The following is a 16,453-nucleotide window of genomic DNA, read 5'->3' on the forward strand; positions in this document are numbered from 1 at the left end:
GTTTGTAAAAAGAAAACAAGGTACTCATCAACAAGGAAAAGACCAAAAAATCTACAGTTACAAATGGATAGAACAGTAAGAACAAGCACTTCAAAGAATGGAATCCCACATGGATAACAAATACAATTAACATGCAAAGTAGCTGATTATAAGAGAAACTGAAACACAAACACCACAAAGTTAGCAGCTGAGGATGAGACAGGGTGATGAACAACAGTATAGGATCTGATGTCAGTGTCGATATTAGTGAAACAAAATGAATCTGGTTCTAGATGACAGTTGAGAAGCTGCGGAGGAAATGGAAAGGGATTGGCAGGACCAAGAGCAGGACTTGGTGGTTTTGAAAGGAGGTAGATCCATGAAATCTGAATATATAAGGATAAAAAGTATGCTGGGGGTGTGGCAGGACAGAAGAAGCACAAAACAGTAGGGAAGGAAAAAGTAACTAAGAAATCAAGGTGTTTGAGAAGGTAGCGTGGCAAATGATCTAGAGCACAGGGATATGGGGAGAAGGGCAAACAGCACTCCAGCCAAAAAGCCAAGCAAAGAAGACAGTGGATATTGGCAAAGGTCATACTAGGAGATCATGTTTAAATATTAAAGGGGCTTCTGTCAACTTTAAGCAACTCTAAAAGTTTAGAGAATTTTTTTTACAGAAGCAATTTACAGTTTTTAATGAATCTGTAAATCAAAAAGCTCCCATTTCAAAATAAAAACAAATTCCAGATCATGTAGATGTTTATAGTGACTACTTTTATCTAAACATGTACACATGTTCACTTGTAAGATGTTAACTAAAATTCTGTGACAAATATGCTTTTTATTAATACCAAGAACATTATATAATTAATACAGAGTCCTAAGGATAATCTAGTCATCACTAAGTTTTTCTTAAGTCTTCACTTAAGATGCTGTTATTTCTAGCACAAGTAAGCAGGCAGTCTTTCATATGCTCAAACACTGGAATTTTTGATGCCACCATATCAGCTGGCTTGCAAACAAGAAGCCAACCGTTTTAAGAATGTTTTAAGTGAACAATTTGCAAACTCCAGGGATGGATAAACCCTCAGGATGTATTTACAACCATCACAACTGTGGCTGAAGACTGTGCATGCCCTTCTTCTGATAAGAGATCCCAAAGCAGTATAGTTCAAAACAAAAGATTTTAATGAAAAATTCGCATATGCACAATTTCTCCACCAATTTGTATGTGTCAACCATTTAGTGAACTTTTCCACTTGAAAAAATGGAATAGAAAACTGGACACCATGTTTCACTATCTCAGTTAATATTCACAATTAAAGAGGCTACAATTCAGGACACAGCATCAGCAGTGCTGATCAGAGCCAGTTTATAGTGAAATTAAGTCCTTTACACCAAGTAAATGGTTGTCAACAAGCACAGGCTAGTGTACATATGAACTCAAATTTCTAGATTTGGGGAGAAACAAATGCTGATCCAATTATCTGCTCTGCTTCTTCTGTTCCTTGAATCATGCTTGGAAACCTGTCACTTTACTTTTGGTTTTGTCAGTTTGCTTGCCTTTGGGGGTTTGGGCCTGCTGACCCTGACCACTTGAAGAGGCTGCCTGCTGTGCTGCTTTCTGCTTTAACATTGTCCAATCAAATGCATAGTCACGCTGGTAATCCAGGGTGCTGAAAAGAAGGCGGAATAGCAGCCTCAAGTACATGTAATCCGGGGCTTCCTCAAAGCGCAGCCCACGACAATACTTTAAGTACATGGCAAATTCTACAGGAAACCCATTACATAAACCTTCAACAGGTGTGGCCATCTTCTTTTCACAAATCTTTTCATATTTTTGTTTCATTGTTGCAGCCTTTAGTCCTTGCCATGGCAGGCTGGCTCTATTAAAATACATCAAAACATATCCTAATGATTACATGTCATCTCGCCGACTCTGTTCAATACCAAGATGTGTATTGATGCTAGCATAACGAGCAGTGCCAGTGAGATTTTTACCTACTCTGTATGGTATGTGCTGTCTTGTACTGTTATCTATGTACTTTTTGGCCAAACCAAAATCAATAAGGAATACCTTCTTCCACTGTTGCCCAGTGCCCATTAGGAAGTTATCTGGTTTAATGTCTCTGTGTATCAGATTCTTTGTATGCACATATTCTATTCTGTTGATCATCTGTTCAGCTAACATAAGTATAGTTTTCATTGTGAACCTTCTTGAACAGAAATTGAAAAGATCTTCGAGGCTGGGTCCAAGAAGATCCATGACTAGCACATTACAGTCCTCCTCCGGACCATACCACCGTATCTGGGGGATGCCAACCCCACCTTGAAGAATGTTATAGAGTTCACTCTCCTACAGTAATTGGGGTTGCCTCACCCTCTGAGATTCTAGCTTCACTGCCACTTCCTCGCGGTTGGTAATGCTGATCGCCAAATAAATGTCCCCGAAGGAGCCAGACCCGATCTTCCGTACCAGTTTATATTTCCCTCCGACAATGAAATCGGCCTTGGAGCCGCAGCAGCTTGCCATCCTGAGAGACAAAGATGGCGCTAGGGCTAAATCCCTACACCTCTAATGGAAGGATGGAGGCCCCTAGGGCTCGTCCACGGAGCAAGGCTGCGAAGGGCAGAAGGAAACAGAAAACGCTGGCTGTTTCTCAGCGTTAGAGGGCCCAGAATCGGCCAAGGGGAACCTGACCACCGCTACTGTCAGGTTTCTTTTCACCGGGCCGCAAATTGTTGAGGGGGGTTCTCACCGTTAGCAGGCTGAACCTCTGGCTTCTGGCGGCAGCCGCGGCCTCGCTTTCGTGGCGACTTCGGGGGCTGGTAAAGGGGAGCCGTGAAGTTAGGGTGGCGATACCACTGCCACAACTGCCACTGGCTCCCGTTAGGAGGGACCCCCGGTCACTCCGCTGACACCGCCATCTTGTTACTTCAGCTCTAGCTGACACAAAATTCCCCCAGTTCCCAGAAGCCGCTTCATGGCGCTGAGCACTCTGGGAAAGAAATCATCGGTAGGCCACAGCCCATGGGGTCGCAAAGAGTCGGACACAACTGAGCGACTTTGCTTTGCTTTGCTTAGAACCTTTAAGACAGGTTATCTTCACAGCCTTTAAAGGAATCAGCCTCTCCTAGAAAAACAGATCTACTCCACGTCCCCTATCTGCTCAGGTCACACTCACTCACCTGAGCAGCTGTGATGTGGGGTTTCCTCCTCCAATGTCCATGGGCCCTCTCCTGGTTCCAGCTTGAAGATGACCTCTGGTTTGGGAACTTGGTTCCCTGTGAACAGGACACGTTATAGGATTGGGTCCAGTTAACTGGGTTTCAGGGCCTTTCAACGACACTTCTATTGGCTCTTCAGGAAAGTAATCCCATTTTCCTGGGAATAGAGTAATAATCAAAGAAGTGTAAAAGGACTGAAGTATCTCAGGCAAATCAAAGATGGCACCATTACACACTTCAGATGCTCCAGAGCATTCAGCAGCTGAGAATGTAAGCAGCCTCTCTGAGGCCCTTGGCAGGTGCAGAGGGCAGCTGTGCTTACTTACCCATTGCACACAGTTGGCTGTAGGTCTCCAGTGTCGCATCCTGGCCCAGGCACCTCTGTACAGGGTCCAAGTGCTGCTACTCCTCCCTGCTGAAGTCCACAGTGACGTCCTGATGACCCCTGTTACAATACAGTCCCATTCAAGGTGACATGGTCAGCACTGGAGGATTGAGGGAAGAGGACTAGGAAGTTAGTTGTTTCTAATAATTTTCAACATGATATGGTGTGCTTATCAAATACCTAGTTATACCTAATATTTTTCAGGTTACAAATATCTGATATTAATTTCTCTTATTCATCATGTGTTAAATTCAATCAGTAAATCACTATTCAGAAATTAAGATTAAATTAGCTTTTCTAAATCTTCTAGTTCTTTTAGGAAATACCTAGAATTCATTTCTTAAACAGGTAGGTACCAGACATGCTGGGTTCTTTGGCCAGTGCTGTGTCCTAATTTGCTTCAGTTGTGTCTGTTTGTGACCCCATGGACCGTAGCCCACCAGGCTCCTCTGTCCGCTAGACTCTTCAGTTAAGAATACTGGAGTGGGTTGCCATTTCCTTCTCCAGGGGATCTTCCTGACCAGGGATCAGATCTGCATCTCCTGTATTGGCAGGCAGATTCTTATCACTAGCACCACCTAGGAAGCCCATCTGAGGCCTCAGCAAAAACAGTTAACATTCCTATTTCTTCCACTGGTTTTTCTGAGGCAATCTAGACTTTTTCTATCAAGCACCTACAAATCTTTACAGCCTCTACCTGCTGCCCAATTTCAAAGCCCCTTCCATGTTTTTAGGTCTTTCTTATAGCACTCCACTTCCCAATACAGAAAGCTGCAGTTTCCTAGGGCTGTTGTAACAAAGTACCACAAATCCAGTGGCTCATAACAAGAGAAATTTCTTGTCTTGCAGTTCTGGAAGCCAAGAGTCCAAAATCAAGATGTCAGCCAAGCCATGCTCTTTTTGAAGGTGGTAGGGAGGGGAGTGTTCCATGTCTCTCTCCTCATTTGTGGTGGTCTCAGGCATCTCTTGTCCTATAGATGCATCACTCCAATCACATGGTCATCTTTTCCTTGTGTGCCTCCACATGGTCTCTCTTGTGTGTTTTTGTGTCTCTGTGTCTAAACTTCCCTTTTTTATAACAATGCCAGTCATATTGGTTTAGGGCCCACCTAATGACCTTGTTTTAGCTTGATTACTTCTGGCAAGACCCTATTTCTAATTAAGGTCACATTCAGCTGATGGGGTTTATGTATGGATAAGTGTGAAAAGAAGGCTAAAGTGGCCCTGTTAAGCCAATTCAATGTACACTTGACCCTTGAACAACATGGTTTTGAGTTGTGTTGGTCCACTTATGCATGTATTTTTTTTTAAAAATCTGTTGAAAAATACTTGGGATTTGCAACAATTTATTTGAAAAATTTGCAGTGAACCTAGAAATATTTAAAAACTTAAGAAAATGTAAGGTATGTCCTGAATTCATAAAATATGTGGTCTCTTTTGCCATTTACTACCATAAAATATACAAAAATTTGTTATAAAAAGTTAAAATTTATCAAAACTTAAGCACATGCTTACACTACACGGCACTGTTTACAGTCAAGAGAAATGTAAGCACAAGGAAAAAGTCAGTAATATATTATAACTGCATAAATTTAACTGTGGTCCATACCATACTGCTGTCGACATTTCATAGCCATCTCCTTTTGTAATTGCAATGAGCTCAAGAGGTGCAGGTATCCACTTGAAACACCATGTGATATTAATCATCTCTGTGTGAGCAGTTTGTCTTTCCAATAAATTGTGTATTGGAGTAATAAGCCAATTCCTGTGGCTCTCATGTATTTTTCATCATTCTTAGTGCAATATTGTAAACCTTGAATAACACCATGAACCAAACCAAACCACTAGTGATGCTGGAAGTGCTCCCAAGAAGCAAAGAAAAGCCATGGTGTTACAATAAAAAATTGAATTCCTTGATATTTGCTATAGGTTGAGGTCTGCAGCTGTGGTTTCCCACCATTTCAGGACAAATGAATCCATCATAAGGACTATTGCTTAAAAAAAAAGAAGATTGGTGAAGCTGTCACTGCAGCTACACCAACAGGCATGAAAACCTGGCACTTTTTGTGAAATACCATATCTCATTCTGAAAATGCAGCTTTAAGGTAGATGCAGGATTGCCCTGAGAAAGGCATACCAAAAGACTCTCATATGATTCAAGCAAAAGCAAAGTCTTTCTACAACAACCTAAAGCAAAAGGAAGGTCAAGAATCTAAAGCTAGAGAATGTCTAGATAATTTTAAGAATTTAAAATGAAAATTTTAAAATTTAAAATTTAAGAATGGTCTGATAATTTTAAGGAAGAGGATTGGCTTTTAAAATGTCTATTATACAAAGTGAAGTAGTCAGAAAGAAAAATACCAATACAGTATATTAACACATATATATGGAATTTAGAAAGATGGTAACGATGACCCTATATGAAAGACAGTAAAAGAGACTCAGATATAAAGAACAGACTTTTGGACTCTGTGGGAGAAGGTGAGGGTGGGATGATTTGTGGGAGAAGGCGAGGGTGGGATGATTTGAGAGAATAGCATTGAAACATGTGTATTACCATATGTGAAATATATCACCAGTCCAAGTTCAATGCATGAAACAGGGCAGTCAAACCCCGTGCACTGGGACAACCCAGAGATTTGGGTGGAACCTAATTAAACTTAAAAGCTTTTGCACAACAAAGGAAACTATAAGCAAGGTGAAAAGACAGCCCTCAGATTGGGAGAAAATAATAGCAAACGAAGCAACAGACAATGGATTAATCTCAAAAATATACAAGCAGCACCTGCAGCTCAATTCCAGAAAAATAAATGACCCAATCAAAAAATGGGCCAAAGATCTAAACAGACATTTCTCCAAAGAAGACATACAGATGGCTAACAAACACATGAAAAGATGCTCAACATCACTCATCATCAGAGAAATGCAAATCAAAACCACAGTGAGGTACCATTACACGCCAGTCAGGATGGCTGCTATCCAAAAGTCTACAAGCAATAAATGCTGGAAAGGGTGTGGAGAAAAGGGAACCGTCTTACACTGTTGGTGGGAATGCAAAGTAGTACAGCCACTATGGAGAACAGTGTGGAGATTCCTTAAAAAACTGGAAATAGGACTGCCATATGACCCAGCAATCCCACTTCTGGGCATACACACTGAGGAAACCAGATCTGAAAGAGACACGTGCACCCCAATGTTCACTGCAGCACTGTTTATAATAGCCAGGACATGGAAGCAACCTAGATGTCCATCAGCAGACGAATGGATAAGGAAGCTGTGGTACATATACAAAATGGAATGCTATTCAGCCATTAAAAAGAATTCATTTGAATCAGTTCTAATGAGATGGATGAAACTGGAGCCCATTATACAGAGGGAAGTAAGCCAGCAAGATAAAGACCAATACAGTATACTAACAACGCATATATATGGAATTTAGAAAGATGGCAATGGTAACCCTATATGCAAAACAGAAAAAGAGACACAGATGTACAGAACAGACTTTGGGACTCTGTGGGAGAAGGCGAGGGTGGGATGTTTCGAGAGAACAGCATTGAAACATGTATATTATCAAGGGTGAAACAGATCACCAGGCCCAGGTTGGATGCATGAGACAAGTGCTCGGGGCTAGTGCACTGGGAAGACCCAGAGGGATTGGGTGGAGAGGGAGGTGGGAGGGGGGATCGGGATGGGGAACACATGTAAATCCATGGCTGATTCATGTCAATGTATGGCAAAAAAACCACTACAATATTGTAAAGCAATTAGCCTCCAACTAATAAAAATAAATGGGAAAAAAAAGAAAAGATAAGAGGAGAAGCAGCTTGTACCCACCAGGGGGCAGCAGATGAGTTCCAGATACCATGTAGAAAATCATTGAGGAGAGGGATATCTGACCGAACAGGTTTTGAATACAGACAAAAGTGCCCTATTCTGCCGGAAAAATGCCAGAAAGGGCATTTATCAGTGAGGAAGAAAAGCAAGCACCAGGATTTAAGGCAGTGACAGATAGGTTAACTCTACAGTTTTCTTCAAATGCAGTCGAATTTATATCTATATAGCATGTATAAAGATGCTAACTCCTGAGCCCTGAGTGTGTTAGTTGCTCAGTTGCATTTGACTCTTTGTGACCCTATGGATTGTAGCCCTCCAGGCTCCTCTGTCCTTGGGATTCACAACGCAAGGATACTGCGGTGGGTTGCCATTTCTTTCTCCAGGAGATATTCCTGACCTAGGGATCAAACATGGGTCTCTGGCATTTCAGACAGATTCTTTGCCATCTGAGCCACAAGGCAAGCCTTGAAGGGAAAAGATAAACACCAGCTGCCAGTCTTTTGATTGTACAACAAGAACCCCAAAAGAACCAGAACTCTTCCTGGATTGGTTCCATCAATGCTTTGTCCCTGAGGTCAGAAAGTACTTTGCCAGTAGAGGACTGCCTTTTAAAGTTGTTTTGACTTTGGACAATATCCCCTGGCCACTCGTAACCCAGGTGTTCAACCTGGAGGGCATTAAAGTGATTCAAGTGCCCCCAAACGATATATCTCTAGGTCAACCTCTAGATCAGGTGGTCACAAAGACTTTTAAGGCTCATTACACACAGTCCTCTATGGAAAGGATTGTCAACACTATGGAAGAGAACTCAAATAGAGAGGACATTGTTAAAGTTTGAAAGGATTACACTATTGAAAATGTCATTGTTGTTTTAGAAAAAGCCATGAAAATCATTAAGCCTGAAACAATAAACTTCTGTGGGAGCAAAGTCTCCAGATGTTGTGTATGACTTCACAGGATTTATGACAGAGCCCATCAAGGAAATCAGGAAAGAGATTGTGGATGCCACACACACACACACACACACACACACAAGGCAGGTGATAAAGTTTTCAAGATACAGATCCTGGGGAAATTCAAGTGCTAATAGACACCACGCCAGAGGAATTCACAGAAGACTACTTGATGGAGCTGAGAGCTTCCCATCCAGTGCCTGACAATGAGGAGGAAGAAGATGTAGAAGAAGCAGAGTCAGAAAACAAACTGACATTGGACAATCTGGCAGAAGTATTCTGACTCCTCTAGACTACTTTTGACTTCTTTTGTAACAGGGAATCTTCTGTGATACAGGCACTGAAACTAAAGCAAATGGTGGAAGAAGGGTTGGTACAGTATAGAAACATTTTTGGAAAAATGAAAACGCAAAAAAGTCAGATAGAGATCATGATGTGTTTCCATAAAGTTACACCATGTGTACCTGCCTCTCCTGCCTTCCCTTCCACTTCCTTCACCTCTGCTGCCCTGGAGACAGAGACAAACTCCTCCTTTTCTTCCTCCTCCCCAACCTACCCAACACGAAGATGAGCATGAAAACCTTCATGATGATCTACATCCACTTTAGCAAAGAATCGTCATGACTTATGGTTATGAAACATATCTGATGTGTATGTGTTTTGAGTGTCTTCATGTGAAAATCAAATAACTGTATGACAAGACACATTTGGAGATGTTTCTGTGCCATTCTTATCTCCTAGGTATGCATCATATAGAATATTGTGTGCAAGATGTAGTGCAGTGGACAGCCTATCCTTACATATACATGAGATGAGTGATATTTAATATAAAATAATTAGTGTGTTAGTTTTCTTACTGTTTCATGACTTTGCTCTCAAAGAATTACATTATTGTACAGTATGATGCTCTCACTCTCTTCTAAATGGAGAAACTGCATATGAGCCTGTTATCAGAGGTTTGTTTAAAGTAAAAATGCTCCCAATACTGTATTAAGAATATGACTGTAATACTGTATGCCACAAAATTTTTATAACCATTCATTAATGTATAGGCTAAGCTACCATGAAGCAATCATTTGGATTACACGAGGCTACCATAAAGCAATCTTATTGCTGCTTCTTCATTATCAGGGCATGAATCATAACTGTAAATAAATATGAATTTTTTACATTATCTTTTCATTTTTGATATCTAGTGTTAATAAAATGTAAAACATCTATAGTGTTTTGTATCATATAAAACAATATGGATAAAGGTACAGACAGATAATTCCTCTTGTAAACAGATGACATAAACTTACAGTATCAATAAATACAGGTCAGTACTGTGGATGTATTTTCTTTTCCTTATGGATTTTTTTTGGGGAGACACTGCCTTGTTTCTTTATTCCAGGCTTCTGGAGGGACAGTGATGGCATTCCCTGCCTTGACAGAAGGCAATACCTGGTCTTATAAAGACTACGCTAACTAACACTGCAAATCTAAATGAGACTTAGTTCTCTTAGAGGGACAGAACATCCAGGCACCCACTGTGGCTTCTGGAGGCTTTTGTGTAGCTACCCTGAGACAAGGCTGGAGGAGAGGCACAGGGTGGGAATGGCCTCTTTCCTGAGCTGTGCGGGTGGAGGCTCCAGTCCCCTTCTGCTCTTTACTGCTTTCCCAACAGGCCAAAATCACTCTCCTGCTGGCGGCCAGGGCACATGGAGGATACCCCCCACACCAGATAGTCTCGCAGGGGCGGGTTCTCTAGTAGGAACACTTCATAGCCTTCCACACCCTCAGTAATGGGAGACCAAGATTTTGTACTACCTTATCCAACAACCTGTTCTACAGATCCACCATCTTATCTAGCTGACTCAGTGGATTAATAGTGTATCAATAATTGGAATTGTCTCAGGGTGATGTGGATCCTGGTTTCCAAGCATCTAAAAACACTACAGACACTTGGGTTGTTTGCCACACACCTGTGCCCACTTGTGTGATTCGTGAGGCAGAGGTGACCTGCAGTTTGAACTCAGAAATTGTGAAAATCAAACTCCAAAGCAACCAAGCTATTAATAGCTCTTGTTGTGTGGGAAGTGGCTGGCAAGCCCAGACCTTCGTATTTGGCCTGCTACTCGTTTGGAAAATGACTTCTCTTTCTAGTGAGGATGGAAAGTCAGGCGGTCCAAGTAAAAGGCGAATGAGTCAAGTGTTCAGAAAGATATGGTCACCCTTCCTTCTGTGGGGGAATGTTACCTCCTGAATTCATCACAAAATATAGCTGACTGTTGCTGGCTATGGCCATCTCAGGAAAGATAAAACCCTTGCCGCATGAAATGAACTTAGGAAACCTGACACCAAAATCGTTTTTAAAAAGTGTAGGACAGCAAAACCTCCTGCACCACAACTGTAAGCTTCATGTGCCCGAGCTTGCACAGTCGCATCTAACTCTTCGTGACCCCATGGACTGTAGCCCACCAGGCTCCTCTGTCCATGGGATTCTCCAGACAAGAATACTGGAGTGAGTTGCCATTCCCTTCTTCAGGGGATCTTTCCATCACAAGGATCGAACCCACATCTCCTATGTCTCTTGCACTGCAGGTGGGTTCTTTACCACTGAGCCACGTGGTAAGCACCAACTCCCCTCCACCAGGTAAATAAACAGAACACCAAACCACAAAAGCTACCCAAGGGGCTGGTGGCTTGGGGTCAGAGAGTCGGACTCACAGCAGGGCAGAAGGAGCAGGTGTAAATGTGCTGGAAGGGTTGATTCTCCCACTTTGCCCCCTCAGGGCCTCCAGTTCTAACATTGCCCTGGGTGGATGTATCTATCTTGTCTGATACATAAGAGGTAGAGGCTGAACCCAACTCTCAGCTTCTTCTTGTGTTTCTCTTAGGGGAGGAAGGTGATGGCTTCAATCCCTCTGCCCCGGGTCAGAGGCAAAATTCTCTGAAACTCAGGCAGATGGGATGTGTGGGAGGTGGAGCATCTTCTCTTTGTGGAGGATGAGTGCGTGGACTCCTATATAAAGTTAGTTCTCTGAGCACATGGTCCCGAATCTTCTATCACCAACAGCTCATTGATTCTTGTCCCCTCTCCTTGATGAGGGGAGGGGGCTATGGAGGCCCGCGCTCCCTTTCTGGTTTTCAGCCAGTGTTCCCCAGAGAGGATGGGGACAGGTGTGGGCCCCACCCTTCCCAGGTTCTCCTCTCAAACCCCTGTCAGTGCAGCTGGATGAAAGCCTCCAGCTTTTAGGGAATGAAGCCCTTGTAGGGGATATTGTTCTTATCCAGGGTGCAGGCCGCAAGGCACTGTGGGGTCACATAGTTGAAGGGCTGAATGGTGTTCTTGGCCAACAGCTTCTCATGCAGCAACTCATAAGCTGTCTTCTTTAAGATGCTGGTGGCATCCACATGGGCCCCTGCCTCTATCAGGGTGTTCATGATCCCCAGGCAGTTGTTCTGCTTTGTGATGCACACTGGGGTGTTTGTTGTCAAATTCCTGGCTGTCTGGGTCAACTCCACAGTTGAGAGCACCTTTACCACCTGGAGAGAGGGAAATTTGCCCACCTAGAAGTGGCCCAATTTCGTGGTCAGTGGCCACTGCCATGTGCAGGAGTGAAGCCATTCTTGCTGCGAGGGGAGCAGTTAAGCAGACCGTCAGGTGCTTCATGTCTTCCTGGTTGGGCCTGCACTCCACTTTCTCCAGTAGGTAGAGCAGGTGGAGAATGATGGTCAGGGCCTTGGTGAACTGGGCCGAGTCCCTGAGCTCCTTGGGCCCACTCCACTTCCCAGACCCCACGCACAGCACCCATATTAGATCTGCAAAGCTGATTGGCAAGCCCAGACTGCCCTTGGCCAAGTGATTCTGTAGTACTAAGGAAAAGAGTTTATCAAAGAATAGGAAGCTTCTGGCGGTCAGAGGCTCCAAGTTGTTCTGCTACATGTCCAAGGCATTCTTCCACTAGTGGATGCAGCACTAGAAGCTGTCCAAGTTGGCCCAGTAATGCATATAGTAGGAAGAGTCCGGATGGGAGGGACCCAGGACCACTCTCAGATCAACAGTGCCTGCATGCCTATCTCATACTGTTGAGTGATGAGCGCCTCTGATTCTTCAGTGGTGTTCACCTCCCTGGAATATTCAGAGGTGAGGACCAGCTGGGGGCTCAGGTTTAGGCAGATACGTGCCCCCTGGTGATGTAGCTGCATGGCCACTACCAAGAGTTTCAGGACCCTAAGCAGATCCTGCTTCTTAGCCATGCAGGTGGCTCCCAGCAACTCCAAGGCTTTCAGGCGGCTTCCTGACTGGTGCTCAGGGGTTCCTCTGTGGAGGAGCTGCAGCAGCAGGTACACTGGGGCTGCACACGTGCCTGGCTGGTGGAGGGGCCTTTTGGGACCAGTCCTGGCTGTGAGTCCTCCCTAGCAGGCTGCTCCTGGCTGAGGTCTTCCACAATGCTGGTGTGGTCTGTTACGTGGGCCACCAGCAGCAGGGTCATGCCATAGCTGCCTCATTCCCTGTGGGCCTAGCACCTGCAGCAGCTTCAGGACACCCAGACTGCTGGCCTTGGTGCAGTCACACAGGGCCATGTTATGCTTGATGCTACACAGGTGCACCTGGGCGCCCTGCAGTAATAGGTAGTGGGTGATCTGGCAGTGGCCTGTGTAACAGGAGATCATGAGGAACGTGTACCCGCACTTGTTGGCCACCTCCAGGTCCACCTGGTGTTCACCCGCCGAGTAGCACACCACCTCCAGGTGCCTACAGAAGCAGAGCGCAGGGGCTTCGAGTAGGTGCAAGTGGCGCAGCTCACCAAGGCCCCACAGTGCAGCAGGCTCCGCACCAGGTCCAGGTGGTCAGTGGCTGAGGTGGCTCAGGGCGGCTGTGTGCCCTCGATGGTCTCGTCATTGTGAAGTGTACCAAGCTGCCTGCCTCCACGCTGGTGCCGCACTGGTCTGCTGGGTACTTGGCCACATCTAGGTGGCTGAAATGGGAGGTAATGACAAGTGGCATCCCCACCTTAACCCCCCACCTCCGTCCTCTGCTTGCCAACTAGCCCATCAGCTCGTCCACCTCCTCCTGGCTCCAGCCACTAAGCAGCATCTGAAGCATCTGAGGCTTGTCACTGCAGACTGTGCTGTATATGGCAGTGTGGAGGTCCACCATCTGGGCCTCCGCCAGGACATGAGCTGGCCACTGGAAGGGTTGGGGGGACAGGGGACCGAGGACTAGAGCCCAGAGGGGCAGGCTGCAAATTTCACCATCTCTCCCACTGCCATACTAGGTGTGTCTCCTTATGAATTTTCTTAATAACATTTTTTCCTCTGGCTTACTTTAAGAATACAGTATTTAGGGGCTTCCCTGGTGGCTCAGTGGTAAAGAATCTGCCTGGCAATTCAGGAGTGACTGGTTCCATCCCTGATCTGAGAAGATCCCACGTGTTGTGGAGCAAACAAACCTGCATGTGCCACACTATTGAACCAGTGTTCTAGAGCCTCAGAGCTTCAACGACTGAGCCCGCAAACCCTAGAAGCTGTGATCCACAACAACAGAAGCCACCACAATGAGAATGGTGCGGCCCGCCACTAGAGAGTAGACCCCGCTCACCCCAACTAGAGAACACCTCCATGCAGCAACAAAGACTCAGCACAGCCCCCTCCCCAAACACAAAACAAATAAAATTATTTTTAAGAAAGAATACATTATATAAGGCATGAGTGAGTATGCATTGCCAGTTGTGTCTGACTCTTGGTGGTCCCATCGACTGTAGCCTGCCAGGCTCCTCTGTCCATGGGATTTCCCAGGCAAGAATACTGGAGTGGGTTGCCATTTCCTCCTCCAGGGGATCTTCCCCACCCAAGGATCAAACCCACATATCTTGCTCATCTCCTGCCCTGGCAGTTGGATTCTTTACCACTAGTGCCCAGGTAATGGATATAACATACAAAATATGTGTTAATCAACTGTTTATGTTAACTGTAAGGCTTCCAGTCAACAGTAGACTATTAGTAGTGAAGTTTTGGAAGAGTCTAAAGTTATACTTAGATTCTTGACTCAGAGCGGGGGTTGGTGCCCCTAACCCCTACATTGTTCAAGGGTCAACAGAACTGTCATTGCTGCTTCCACAACCTAATACTTCACTGGGACAGTGTTTTGCATGTTTGTTCTAGGAATGCTGGATAAAGACCAAAGGAAATTCTCCAACTAAGGGACTGCCACGTTCAGAGAGATGACAGCAGAATGTGCAATTGACTCCCCAACCCATCTCCCTATCCTCTCCCAGGTGTCCGAAGAGAAACAGCAGAGAATCCCTGGAGGACAAAGAAGTCACAGCCTTCATTAGGACTAAAATGCAGCAGGTAGATGACGACAGTAAAGCATCAATACAATGGCCCAGTATGGCCAGTGGAAAAAACTAGCACGGGGTGCAGGCTCACTGTGGATTACCGCCAATGGAACGTATGTTGCTCCAGTGGCCCTGGCCACGGAGAGTTTGTGGCTGTAAACGAAAGGACAGCACAGACTGACGGCACTGGGAGTGCTGTGTCACTGCCTAGGCCTTCTTTTCTGTCCCACTGGACTTGGAAGACACTCCTCCATGGGGCTCTTGTGCTCCTACACATCTTGCTGAGTGTGACAGGAAAGCAAGGCCCCGAGTGCTGTTTCCCTGGCATGTCTCAGGTTTGTGCTTACAGCAAATGACTTGAAGGCTGGTTTCCAGGCTTCTCTTAGGCAGCAGGTTGCCCAGGCTCAGGGGTCTTTCCTGTAATGCAACTCAGTGCACATGCAGGCATTTGTCAAGTATGATCTGCGTCACATCTGTGGGGACTCAGGCTTAGGAAACTCACAGCCTTTTAAAACTCACAGCCGTTTTTTAAAAAAGGGAATCTTCCCTGTGGCTATAAGAGAAAGAGACCTTTCCCTCCTTCCCTTTTCTTAGAATATTTCCTTGAGAAAACTGGCATTTGTAAACCCTTCCTCTGCCCCTTGGATACATAAGTTAATCTTGAAAGGGTAAATAAGCCTTCTGTCAGCAAAACAAACCAGGAATAATTTTGTTTTGGGACTAGGAGCCATCTCCTTGAAATATAAACACCAAAGAAGACAGTGTTCTGTCTCTCTGTCATCCTGGGAGCTTAGCCTCATGGCCTGGCTCTAAGCTGGAACTCAGTTCAGTTCAATTCAGTCCTTCAGCCCTGTCCGACTCCTTGTGACCCCATGGTCTGCAGCATGCCAGGCTTCCCTGTCCATCACCAACTCCCAGGGCTTGCTCAAACTCATGTCCATTGAGTCAGTGATGCCATCCAACCATCTCATCCTCTGTTGTCCCCGTCTCCTACAGCCTTCAATCTTTCCCAGCAACAGGGTCTTTTCTAATGAGTCAGTTATTCACATCACATTGTTCACACCTATTCACATCAGGTGGCCAAAATATTGGAGCTTCAGCTGCAGCATCAGTCCTCCCAATGAATATTCAGGACTCATTTCCTTTAGGATGGACTGGTTGGATCTCCTGGCAGTCCAAGGGACTCTCAAGAGTCTTCTCCAACACCAAAGTTCAAAAGCATCAATTCTCTGCCCCTCAGCTCTCTTCATGATCCAATCCATACATTACTATTGGAAAAGCTATAGCTTTGACTAGATGGACCTTTGTGGGCAAAGTAATGTCTCTGATTTTTAATATGCTCTCTTGGATTGTCGTAGCTTTTCTTCCAAGGAGCAAGCATCTTTGAATTTTATGGCTTCAATCACCATCTGCAGTGATTTTGGAGCCCAAGAAAATAAAGTCTCTCATTGTTTCCATTGTTTCCCCATCTATTTGCCATGAAGTGGTGGGACCAGATGCCATCATCTTTGCTTCTTGAATGTTGAGTTTTAAGCCAGCTTTTTCACTCTCCTTTTCCACTTTCATGAAGAGCCTCTTTAGTTTCTCTTTGGTTTCTGCCTTAAGGGTGGTGTAATTTGTGCATCTGAAGTTATTGATATTTCTCCCAGCAATCTTGATTTCAGTTTGTGCTTCATCCAGCCAGGCATATCCCATGATGTACTCTGCATAGAAGTTTTTTTCTTATTTTATAAAATTATCACAGATAT

General features: G+C 44.7%; 2 pseudogenes; both read right to left on the reverse strand.

The window, feature by feature from the left end:
- Nucleotides 1-1,446: 1,446 nt before the first annotated feature.
- Nucleotides 1,447-2,518, reverse strand: LOC122689608 (annotated as a pseudogene).
- A 9,065-nt stretch (nucleotides 2,519-11,583) lies between these two features.
- The window catches only part of LOC122690454, a 56,964-nt pseudogene continuing 52,094 nt past the window's right edge, over nucleotides 11,584-16,453 (reverse strand).

This window comes from Cervus elaphus, chromosome X (genome assembly GCF_910594005.1).
Source record: "Cervus elaphus chromosome X, mCerEla1.1, whole genome shotgun sequence".
Taxonomy (NCBI): Eukaryota; Metazoa; Chordata; class Mammalia; order Artiodactyla; family Cervidae; genus Cervus; species Cervus elaphus.